The 13,444-nt window shown below is 41.3% G+C and overlaps 1 pseudogene; it reads right to left on the bottom strand.

The window, feature by feature from the left end:
- Window positions 1-7,783: 7,783 nt before the first annotated feature.
- On the bottom strand, window positions 7,784-10,364 carry LOC131921547 (large ribosomal subunit protein uL29-like; annotated as a pseudogene).
- Window positions 10,365-13,444: the final 3,080 nt, after the last annotated feature.

The following is a 13,444-nucleotide window of genomic DNA, read 5'->3' as shown; positions in this document are numbered from 1 at the left end:
ACGTTTGTTCCGGCTTGGAGTTTGTAGGGATGCCTTCCATCGCAGCAGAGAAGGTATAGCAGCTGGTTCAGGAAGCCAGCTGGCTGCGTTACATTCACAGGCAGGAAGAACGGAGCCAAGAATGCTGGTGCTCAGCTGCTTTTCTCCTTTTTATGCAGTTCAGGACACAATCCCAGGGAACGGTGATGCCCACCATTGGGGTGGGTATTTGTACTTCAATTAAACTAAACTAGATCATCCCTTACAGATACGTCCAGAGGTTTTTCTCAGAAGTAGTTCTAGAGCATCTCAAGTTGGCAATAATACTAGCCATCAATCACAGCTCCTGTCCCAGGACTCCTTGTCCCCTACATTTTCATCTTCCTTCTTCTAGCTCTTGACATAGCAGCCATGCCACTCACTACTTCCCACGAGCCAGATTACTTTCTATCTGCGCTCACTTCTCCAACCACACAGAGCAGGTGGCCATGCACAGCACTCAAAGCCTTGCCTATGGGAAGGCTTTTTCTTCTGTGCCAGTTCTCAGGACCACTCTGAGGCAGGCAGTAGTATAGTTACGTCCACTTTCTCTCACATACCAAGCTGACTTATCTGTGGACTAAGCTTGTTTTTTTTGTCTCTCCTCCAGGAACTAGTTGTAAGTGCTGTTCTGTGTAAACCCAGAGTGAGATAAAGCAGGGAAGAGGGGAGCTGATGTAACAGTGGTGAGTGACACACTGGTCAGAGCCACCTGTTAATCCCGCTTGCTTGTGTCTTCTTGTCCTGGTGTCACACCATCCTGGGTAGATTCCTACAAGGTCCTCCTGACTTACTAAAATGAGCAATCCAATTTATGATGAGCAGTTCTGGCTGAAATAACTTCACATATGATGAGTAGTTCTGGACAGCTGCTATTCCGTGCTCAGACACTCAAGGATCAGAAATGTCTTAGAAGATTTTCAACAGAGGTTAAACGCTCGCACTGTGGCTAAGACAGCCTTAATACATAATCCTAGGGCCCTGCATTTGCTTGTTTGTATAGATCTTGTCTTAAACATCATTAAACATCAGTGCTCTCATGGAGTGTTATGCTATGGTTATATGACCCTGAGTCGCAGTATGACTTGCACTACCATCTTTTTTGCTTAGACCCCACACTAAGTAAGTCGTCTGTCATTCACACAAAACACGTAGACTTGAGCTGGGGAGTATGGCTCAGTTGGTTCAAAGCTTGGTTAGTGTGCATGAAGCCCTGAGTTAAACTCCCAGTCCCACATAAAGCCAGGCGTGCTGATGCCTATCTGTTCATCTCAGAACTCAGGAGGTAGAGGTGGGAGGATTAAAATTGCAAGGTCCTCCTAGGGTACACAGCAAGTTCAAGACCAGCCTGATGCATGAAACCCTGACTAAACCAAAATAAAACAAGCAAGTCCGTGGCTTGAACATATTCTCAGGTGTGGGATATACTGACTCCATTATGGAAAACACCACCAGGCAGTTTGTGTCCCTCTTCATGGTGCAATCATTCCTTGAATTGGTGACCATCCCTTGACCATTTGATCCCTAAAAGTTACCAGTGTTGTAGTCTCCTAAATCATGATAGGGCTTATCTTCCATACACTAGAGGGCAGACATATGGCCAGTTTTGGCTTATGCATAATTGTCCTGAAATTAGTGATGCAGTAGACCAACATGATGCTGGGAAGGGTGTCCAGATCTCTTTAGAATATGTTGTGACAAAAAAAAATAGAGATATTTTTAACATAGCCCCCCAGAAATCTCATGATTCTTTTATTTATTTTCTGAGAGTGAAAACTCTTCGGACACTCTTTTGTTATAGAGGTAGGAAATACTGCATTTGCCGGATCATCAGTGAAGCATCATAAACCGAAACCATGTAAATCTCCTCAAGCAAGTTTGCCACATCTGCCACCTCAACTGCAAGTTAGAACTACGGCTTGGTTGAATGTGAACTAACTGACTGTGTCTTCTAGCGTTCCACTGGCTTTTGATGAGGCCAGACTGGAGAAGCAAGTGTAGTTATAACCTTGAGGCTAACACATTTCTCTCATCCTCTTGGGATTCGAGGTTGACTTTGACTCACTATTTAGGGGGCAATTTCAGGAATTTCTTTTTGCCTTCTTTTTAATGATAACCCTTATCCCACATGCTAATATGAGGTTGTACCAACCACCAAGTATATCCTTCCTAAAATTACACATTCAGGGACAGAGGAAATGACTATGGAGCCTGTAGGCCCATTTCCTGGACCTTGGCCCACACTCCATTTATGACTTCCTCTATTGCTATGGCCTGAATCTTTGTGTGCCTCCATAGCTCATTTGTGGAAACCTAAATCTCAAAAATAGTAGCATTAAGATATTGGGCCTTTGAGAGGTGATAGGTCATGGGTCAAAGCCCTCTTGATGGAATTAGTGACCAAAAAAGCGTGAGAAAACTTGTTTGTCCCTCTGTCATATGAGAACTTACCAAGAAAACATCTATGTGGGGCCTCACCAGACATTAAATCTACCAGTACTTTAATCTTAATCTTGACTTTTCAGCCTTCAGAACTGTAAAAATGTATTCTTATGGTTTATAAGTCTCCCAGCATATATATGTATATATGGCATGTGTATGACATGTATACGACACATGTATGACACACATATGACATATATGACACATATATGACATGTGTGCTATAGCAGCATAAATGCCCCAATACCTGTATATTTTTTAACATTTTCATTATTTAAAACTATTTTTAAAATTAAATATATTTTGATCATATTCTTCTCCTCCCCCAAGTCCTTCCAGATCCTCTCTCCCTCCCAACCCACCCAACTTTAAGTTCTTTCTCAAAAACCAAACACAAACCCAATACAACAAAACTCCCCCAAACCGAGAAAACAAAACACTATCCCCCCAAAAACAAAACAAAACAAAACAAAACAAAAAAACAAACCACCGAACTGTAACCACACAAAAACACTCTGGAGTCCACTCTATGTTGGTCAGCTGCTCCTGAACATGAGGCCTGCCCTGGAGTGTCATAAATATACCCAGTGTCACCTCATTGGAGAAAACTGACTTTTCCCTCTCCCAGCAGGTATAAATGATTGTTCAGTTGTTAACTTTTACCTTGGTGGCAAGGTTTTTATTTATTCATTCGTTTTTTTTAAATATAACAAAATAAAATATAATAAGATAAAACAAAAATGATCACATCAAAATTGGATGAGATGAATCAACAGAAGGAAAAGAGCCCAAGAGCAGGCACAAGAATCAGAGAATCCACTCGTTCGGACATTCAGGAATCATATAAAAACACTAAACTGAAAGCCACAAAATAAACACAGAGGACCTGGTGCAGACCCATGCAGGCCCTGTGCATGCTGCTTCAGTCTCTGTGAGTTCATATGAGCTTTGCTTATGTTGATTTAGAGGGCCTTTTTTCCCTTGGTGTCCTCCATCCTCTAATACAGCAGAAAGTTCCTGAAATATATACGTATGTGAAGGTGACCTAAATGAAATTGCCAAATAATAGGGGAGAAAGAGTCTCATCTGGTCATCTCTTGTCACCAAATGAAGCTTCTGGGACTGGGATTAGGTTACGTCTGACACCTGTATAGTCTTACAGTGATGAGTACCACAGAGGTATTTGGGGACTCAGACCTTGAATCTAACAATTCTCAAATTTGAGGCATTCCCCTTTTGCTGTTATAAAGCCACCCAATTCGATGTCTACAGGCCTTTGAGGCTCTTTGAGGAGGTACTTATGGAATCATCACCATGCACTGTAGATGTAATTCTAAACAGTCTTATTAAATAAGAAACAAACCCGGGGCCAGGTATTAGGGTGAACACTGGAAGATCAGAGAAGCAGAACAAGCCATAGCTACCTCATCTTGCCAATTCCTCAGCTGATTCTGTTTCCTCAGACTGGATGCCTCTCAGCTGAACTGTGCTGCTCAAAAGCCTAAAAGCTTAACCAGGCCTAGTTCCTGGTCTTCACGCCTTATATACCTTTCTGCTTTCTGCCATCACTTCCTGGAATTAAAGGCGTGAGTCACCATGCTTGGCTGTTTCCAGTGTGGCCTTGAACTCACAGAGATTTATTAGGGTGCACAATATATTGGGGAACACAATATCACCACAATGCACATTTACTGAGGTTATTGCAGAGACCTTCTCCTTGCCTTCATTTTAAAGACCCCAGGCCTGAAAGCTGGCTCAAGTTTAGAAACTGAATGAGGTCATAATTTCTTGCAGGGGTAACTTCCTTTAGGCTCCTGATCATACACTGTCGGTTCCGATAGTGTAAGTAGGATTTAAGTCTTGTTTGATATCCATCTATTTTGCTCCATTGTGAGGAATGATTTTATATGTCAGCTGAGTGGGCCACAGTGCTTAGAGATTTCATCAAACACGGTTGTTTCTATGAAGGTATTGTAGGATGAGTTGAACATCAAAATCAGTGGACCATAATAAAGACGTTTTCCCTCCATAATGTGAGTAGGCCTTATCTAATAGAAGGCCTAAAAAGAGCCATGACTGCCCTCTCCGAAACAAGAAAGAATTCTGCCAGCAGCCTGGCTACATACTCAAATTTGAACTCTTCAGCCTGCCATAGATTCCAGATTTAGGAGCAGGGGCTGACGTTCCTAAAAAGAAATATTTTTCTCTCCCTGTATATATCCTTTAGGCTCTGCTTCTCAAGGGCTCCCTAACTGCCCCCTGTTCTATCAGCTACCTCGGTAACCCCTGGAGAGGTTTTCCCTTGGCCACCAATCAAGGTTACCACTCATTACAATACTTGTATCCACTGTTGTTATGTGACTTCTGAGAGTTACATGTTGCCATTTCAACAGTATTATTTAGAGAGTAGGCAACCTCATTGTTGTTAGTGAATCTGGTTCTTCACTGGCCTCTTTTACCCTCAGGCCTGGCCAGGGAACAGCCATTGTGAAATGTCTTAATGATAGGGTACCCTTCACAATAGGATTCCTAAGGTCAAGACAGGCAGGCTGTGTTTAGTGAGAGACATTTCTTAGACTGGATTGTTTTCACTGTGTCTTCACACAGAGAAAGACATGAATAAGCTCCTTCTCTTAGTTAGGGTGTCTATTTCTGTGAAGAGACACCATGACCACAGCAACTCTTTTTTAAAAAAAAAATTTATTTATTATGTCTACAGTGTTCTGCCTGCATGTATCCCTACAGGCCAGAAGAGGGCACCAGAACTCATTACAGACAGTTGTGATCCACCATGTGGTTGCTAGGAATTGAACTCAGGACCTCTGGAAGAACAGCCAGCGCTCTTAACCACTAAGCCATCTCTCCAGTCCCTCACAACAACTCTTATAAAGGAGAACATTTCATTGGGGCTGGCTTACAGGTTCAGAGGTTTAGTCCATTGTCATTATGGTGGGAAGCATGGAGGCACATGGGTAGACATGGTGCTGGAAAAGGAGTTGAGAGTTCTATATCTGGGTCAGTAGATAGCAGGGAAGGAGGGAGAGAGAGAGAGAGAGAGAGAGAGAGAGAGAGAGAGAGAGAGAGAGAGAGAGAGATACGGGGCCTGGCTTGAACATTTGGAACTTCAACGCATACCCCCAGTGACACTCTTCCTCCAACAAGCCTATATCCACTTCCACAAGGCCACACCTCCTAATAGTGCCACTCCCTGCGAGCCTATGGGGGTCATTTTCATTCAAACCACCATACTCCTCAGGGCTCTTTGAAAGGGCACTGCTCTCATGTATGACATAGTCACCTTCTAGGGGCCTACCTCTTAATACTGTCACCATGGGGTTAGGATTTTCAGTGTAGGAACATTGGAGGAGGGTCACATGACTTTTCTGATATGATGTAAGAAAACATGTATTTACCCCAAATAGGACACTGATCTGTCAAAGAAAGTATTCCGTCAAACCCAGCTTGGTGAAACAATGGGTTTGTTACGACAGGAAAACACGTAGGTGACTCAGTTGCGGCATCAATGCCAGGAAGTTCCCTGAACAACTTCCTGGCACCTGTACCACTGAGAAGCGCTACTTGCCTCTTGGATAACTCACACAAAGTCGTTTGACTGAAAAGTCCCTTACGAGCATTTAAACTTCTGTAGAGCATCCTTTATACAACTGGAAGAGAGGAAGAGCCTAGTGAAATCTGAAGGCTTGTGTGCTGTGGGATGTTCTGTATGTTAAATGTGTTGCTCTGATTGGTTAATAAATAAAACACTGATTGGCCAGTAGCCAGGCAGGCAGTATAGGCAGGACAAGGAGTGAGGAGAATTCTGGGAAGTGGAAGGCTGAGTGAGAGAGACACTGCCAGCCGCCACCATAACAAGTAAGATGTAAGGTACCGGAAGGCCACGAGCCATGTGGCAACTTATAGATTAATAGAAATGGGTTAATTTAAGATAGAAGAACTAGGTAGCAAGAAACCTGCCATGGCCATACAGTGTGTAAGCAATATAAGTCTCTGTGTGTTTTCTTGGTTGGGTCTGAGCAGCTGCGGGACTGACGGGTGAGAGAGATTTGTCCTGACCATGGGCCAGGAAGGAAAACTCCAGCTACACTTGTGAATCTTTGTTCCTAGGGGAAAGCTCATAGGCCAGCTCTTCTGAGAGCCTCCTTCCAGTTGTCACACTTTCTCTGATTTGAAATAACAATGGCCATGTCCAACCAGGGGAAACAGATATGTAACAAGGAGGGAATCCTCTAGACCAGTGGTTCTCAACCTGTGGGTCATGGCCCCTTTTGGGGGGGGGCTGAAGAATTCTTTCACAGGAGTCACCTAAGACCATCCTGAATATCAGATATTTACATTACAGTTCATAACAGTAGCAAAATTACAGTCACGAAGTAGCAATGAAAATAATTTTATGATTTTAGGAACCATATTAAAGGGTCGCACATGATCATTGAGTAGGTTTCCCAGCCCTACACACGGTACTGACTTTGGTAAACGGAAAAATTCTGTCATCTCAGCCTCTTATAGCATGACCCATCACTTTCTATGCTCGAAGGAGCTATTATGGTTGTGAATTTGCGTCATCTCCTAGTGCCATCGCCCTGGTGTTAATTCTAAATTTTAATCCATAAACTTCCCGTTATCCAATCTTGTCCATACCAGTAAGCTCTCTACCCAATCTGACATGCTAGTTCTTTAGTCTCAAACACCGTCATAGTTCCCAGGCTCCCAGTAGAATGTGCTGGCTTAGTCTCACAGCTCTTTGGGATATAGAACTTTCCTCTCTGTCAGGCCCTGTTGGTCCCTCATTGACTAATTATGGCCTGGGTAAAAGAAGAGGGCAAGGAGGACAGACCCGGAGGAGAACGAGAGCTCTCTTCATTATCTTCAAGAAAGGCAGGGCTGCTGTCCATTTATAGAGGAGATAGACCATTTATTAAGCTGGTTCTAAGACACCTGTGGACCCAAGACCAATCATCAGTTTATTGTTCTCCCCCACTGTGTCTGGGTCCCATTCTTCCCTAACTAAAGCCCGAACCTCCACACGGCAAGCACACCTGCCACATGGTTGGTAACTCAACCTGGCTGCTCTGCAGATGAAGCCCTCCTCCCAGCTTTTCCTCCATCCCTCAGGAACGGAGACTCTCTTCATACGATACGAGGGACATCCTTCGTTACACACTTCACTTTTCAACCGTTATTGGTTCTCTTTTGTTCCTTGTGTTCACATGGCTTAGCATAGTTTTCTGATCTCATTGGCCTTACAGTTACTGTTCTCCTAATAGCCCTCAAAAAAACCAATATTTTACTTTGGCCCCTGTGTTCCCTTCTGCTAGCATAATACTCCGATTTTACCAATCATAAAGGTTCTATTTGTAGCCAGTTTTGCACTTTATTGCCTTTCCACCTCAGATCTTGAGCGCATACTTGCGTAGCAGGTACAGCCTCTCCTTCCAAGGCTGCTTCATGATCTTTAGCTTCTCTTCATGCTTGGTGAGCCGGCAGCACATGGCTCTAGTCCCCTTGGGCCGCAGGTCCAGAGGCTTGTACTTCTTTCCCTTGTAATATTTCCTGAGGTTTCCTTTTTGAGTCTGGTTAAGACAATGAGGACACCGGCGATGGATTTGCGGACAACTCTTATCTTGAAGAGCTTGGACCCAGCTCCGCCTGTCACCTTGGCAACGCGAAGCTGGGACAGCTCCACCTTCAGATGGTCCAGTTGTTTTAGGAGCTCCTCCTTCTAGCCACGCAGGTCCCTAGCCATAATCTTGGTCACGGCTGCGTTGCCAAGGTTCTATTTATAAAGCACTTCCACTTAACACTGTGTTTTATTGTGTTCCGCCTACCATGAGCTATGCTGTGTGTGAGCCTGGTCCGCAATCCATCCTTACCATCTGTGCCTCCAGACCATTCAACTTCTCCAGACTGAGACCTGAGACAGAGCTTATCAAACAGAGGATACCCTTGAGATCATTCTCTACAAACGAGGGAATGGAGCACGTTAGGTAAAGGAAGCTGAGCTACAAGGTAGACCTCATAACAGCCATAGCTAACCGCACAGAGAGTTTTAGAATTAAAATCACGTGGGGGAAATCTCCTACACTGAGCAGAATAGCAAGCCTTTACAGCCTTCCAGCAATCATTGGATGGAGGTCACTCAAGAAGTACAAGAGCAAAAAATTCCATAAACTAGTTGCGTGTTGTTCTTATTTGCGAATTAATTAGAACAAACTGATTTTGTGTTTTGTTTTGTTTTGTTTTTTTTAAGCACAAGACCTTCTTTGTCCCCAGGCAATCTCTGACATGGTCAAACCCCTGCTGCCTGCTGCCTATCCAATGATATGCATAATCCTCCCTTGTCAGGGGGTCTAGATTGTATAACAATATAAGTGATATATTTAATGCTCAAGAACCTTTCAGGCTTCCAAAGCTATTCATAGTCCTCTTTGGCTTTACTCATGAAATACTGCCTAGAATTTTCTTTGATCTTTTTGAAATATGTTTTTGTCGCCCTTAAGAAACACGACAGAATGAGCTAACATGTATTAGATTCTTTCTACTATATAAAGAAACATGGGATAAATTATCACTCAGAAAATTCACTACTAAATCAGGAGCTGAAATCTGACATGTGGGCAACCAATGGAGTATAGCATAGGGGTCATTGTAGACTTATTGCTAAATGGTCTTATTAAATAAAAAACATGGAGCCAGATATAGGGATGAAAACCTGAGAGATCAGGGAAATAGGAAAAGCCACAAGCTAACCTCACCTCACCAACACTTCAGTCTCCAAAGAGAGCTACTTCCTGTATACCCACGCCTATATGCCTTTCTGTTCTGTAATCTCATTGGCTTTCTCAGCCCAGCTATATCACTTCCTCTTCCTGCTTAGCTGTTCCTCTTCCTGTCTGTCTGTGCATACCTCCAGACCTCTATGGTTAATGCTGGGATTAAAGGCATGTGCTACCATTGCCTGACTTCTATGTTTACTTATAGTGGCTGGCTTTTTCCTCTGATCCTCAGATAAATTTTATTGGGAAACACAGTATATTGGGGGACACAATACATCACCACAGGTCTTTGGTATGAAGGCCACAATTCTAACTACCAGGGGAGCAAGAGCTATGACCTTGGTCATACAAAATAGGAAGCCAGAATTTATCCTTTTGTAAAATGCCCAAAGCTTAGGAGTTGCTTTGATAGACTAAGAAAAATGAAAATTTAACATATCATTTCTCAACCCATTCTCTGATACTAAACCATGCAAAGATGTTAGTAAAAAAGAAAACTAAAGACCAATATCCCTCATGCACACAAAAACCATAGTAGCTCTAACTTGGCTATGTACAGAGTGGACAAAACACCATGGCCAAGTGAAGTTTAATACAGAATTACAAGATGAGTTACATACTTACAAATCAATGTAATTATCATATTACCCAAAAATCCTATTATCATTTTAGTTGATACATAAAAAGCATGTGACAAAAGTTTATATTCAACCATGATAAAAATTGTCAGCAAACAAGAAACAGAAGCAAACTTCCTTAAACTCATAAAGTCAATCTGGAAAATTTAGTTAATATCACATTTAATGGAGAAAGATTAAATGCTCCCCCTAATATTAACAAGATAATGTCTATTTTCTCCAATCTTATTCAACATAGAAAGGAGGTTTGGGGCAATAACCAGGAAAGAAACTTATGCTTCAACTCATTAAAATGCAGAGTTGTGGAGCCCAGTTCCAAATGGATACCTCTACAGCACAGCTCCTGCATCTATGGCTCAGGGACCATTTCTAAGAAGACGTGGGAAGATCGTAGGAGCCAGAGGAACATGGAATTTGCTATGAGACTGTCTCCTAGAAATGTCAAAAGGTGCACTCATAGTCTCACCCGCATGACTACCTGAGCAGGACACCAGGAGACAAGCTCACATCGAAGGGGCATGGCTCTGGCGGCCTCAGTCTTACACAAAGAACTACAGGCAACTAAACACTACTGAAAGCAGGTGAATTAGCCCTTCCTAGAGAAGAGCACACCATTTAGCTATCCAATACCCAACAGTCAGCCCTGAAAACATGCATACAAGTCACATTATAAGGACTGAGCAGGTTGCATTTATGTAGTTAAGATTGAATGTGTGTGTGTGTGTGTGTGTGTGTGTGTGTGTGTGTGTGTGTTCATACAATTTTAAAGGTAAGTCATGAATTAGGAGAGTCAGGAGGGGTGCATGGAACAGCTGGTGGGGAGGAAAGGGAAGGGGGAAATATGTAATCATATTACAATCTCAAAAATAGCCTTTAAAGAAAAGTATCTGTCCTGTCACACAAGACAAATCAGTAAGCCATGTAGATTGGAAAGGAAGGTGAGAAACTGCTTAGTTGTAGATGACATGATTGTTGCACAGAAAATCAATAGAATTGACAAAGGAATAAAGTCATATGGCAAAGTTTGTACGTAAAAGGTCTCAATGCCAAAATTAATTACATTTCTACACTTAACAAAAATAATTGGGAATTGAAATCATAGTTTGAAAATAGCATTTACAATAGTATCAAAAATAACAATAAATTTAACAAAACATATATGCAACCTACTTATTGTGAACTGTTGGACATGGATGCAATTTAACATCTAAAACCACGGAAAAATACACCATTGTCATAGATTTTTACACTCGATATTGTTGTCAAGTGTCTCTAAATCATTCTACCAATTCAGCATAATCAAATAAAAGTTCCAGTGGAAACTTTCTGTACAAATAAACCTCAGGATTCTTTAGAAGATTAAAGGTAGCTACTAAAAGAACATTTACAACTTCCAAATCAATAAAAATTATTAATGAAAAACAAATCTCAACCCCAAAGAAGTTGGGATAAGAAACCTCACAAAGGAAATAACCGATGTGTTAAAGAGTTGACACAAATTTAAACAGTTAAAGTAAATTTGAATATACTGGCAATCTCAAAAAGACCTAGTAGATTAAATGTAATTGCTCAAAGTCAGTAATTCTCATATTGGGTTTGAAAGAACAAATCCCGGCAACTTGATTTTTCAAATGTTTATTAAAACATGACTGCATAGAAAGCTGGAAAGTAAAAAAAACAAAACATGGCAGGCAAATTGTAAATAAAACTATGATGGAAATAGTCATGTTTGCAAAACTTGACTTATTTCAAAATAAAGAATGCTATATAAATAAACTAGTAACGTAAACTATAATCATATGAACTATTTACTCACTTCAGGTTAATATGTAACTGTTATTTAATTATAAAACAATTTATTCAGAAAAAATATGACAATATTGCTTTATGTTCCTATGAGTAACTTTCTAGGGAGAGAGAACAATCCTGCTCTGCATATATGTCTACCAACAGTATCCTGATCTGCATGTATGTCTACCAACAGTATCCTGCTCTGAATATATGTCTACCAACAGTGTCCTGCTCTGCATATATGTCTACCAACAGTGTCCTGCTCTGCATATATGTCTACCAACAGTGTCCTGCTCTGCATATATGTCTACCAACAGTGTCCTGCTCTGCATATATGTCTACCAACAGTGTCCTGCTCTGCATATATGTCTACCAATGGTATCCTGCTCTGCATATATGTCTACCAATGATGTGTGCAAGCAAAGCTTGGCAACCTTACAATAGGAACTGGAGAAAAGCAGACTGAAAGTGGCATAGGGGACATTCTCACTATATGGTTAATAAACGGAATTCAGTGACATGCATTAAATCTTGTGGACCATGTCAGAGATGTACACTTTTTGAGCATAAAGGGAACATTTAGAATTGAGCCCCAACATAAATCCCAACAAATATAAATGATTGACTGAGCCCATCTTCACTTTACTGAAATAAAATTAGAAATAAAAATTAATTAAAAACTGATTTTTTTGTTGGGCAGTGGTGGTGTACATCTTTAATTCCAACACTCAGGAAGCAGAGACAGGCAGACCTCAGTGATTTCAAGGCCAGCCTGGTCTACAGAGTGAGGTCCAGGACAGCCAGGACAACATAGAGAAACCCTGCCTTGAAAAGCCAAAATAATAATAACAAGAAGAAGAGAAATAAAAACAAAATCTTATTTCCTAAAGTCTCAGAGAAATATGAGACACTCAAAAATTATTACATTTCTCAAGGTTTTGTGTGTACGTGTGAAATTCATTTCTCCATCACTGATTAAATTGTTTTGGATAAAAATTAAGTCCAGAATTTCAGCTTCTCTGTTGTTTATTCATTCTTTTAAAAGATGAAATTATAGGTAAAGGCGGGCCAAAATTTTATCAAATGTTCTGCTTCAGTTGGATAATACTTCTACCACATGTCTACATGATTAAAATATTTCAGTGCTATTACATCAGTTTAGTAATCTGTATTAAGAAAATATTTAAAAATAAAATATTTCTCACATGTTCAGTCCGGCCAAGCTGTCTGCGTTGGGGCTGCTCAGACATGGCTGCCTCTGTTTCTGTAGCAGTTTCTTTTTTATGTGGAGGTTCTTCTCTTTGCTCCTGACCTCCAGTCCCCGTGGGTTCTCATGCAGGTCTGTACCTTCAGGACCTGCATCATCTTCTACATCCCACTCCCACGGCTGTCTCAATGTTGTCTTTTTAAGGTGTCTCAGTCCAGTCACCTTAGTATTCCTTAGATATTCTTCAAATAATCTCTCACCACCTTTTCAATAATTGTTGTGGGAGAGCGTATTTTCAAAATTTGTATCTAGTATTTTATTGGTTTGCCATGTTATTTTGCCACCCTCAGTCCATTTTTATACCAGTAACAAAGCTCCACATTACTCAGCCTTCTTGCACTTTCTTTTCAACAGAGAATTTGGGGTACCTTCTTTTAAAACTGTATTTATTTAATGCCATGTGTACATATGCCTGAGTGGATGTATGTGCACCACTTGCATGCAAGTGTTCATGGAGGCTAGAAGAATGAATTAGATTCCCTGAAACTGGAGTT

The sequence above is a fragment of the Peromyscus eremicus genome, chromosome 11 (genome assembly GCF_949786415.1).
Source record: "Peromyscus eremicus chromosome 11, PerEre_H2_v1, whole genome shotgun sequence".
In the NCBI taxonomy this organism is placed as follows: Eukaryota; Metazoa; Chordata; class Mammalia; order Rodentia; family Cricetidae; genus Peromyscus; species Peromyscus eremicus.
Note: the sequence above shows the minus strand (reverse complement) of the source record. Positions and strands in the feature narration are given on the sequence as shown.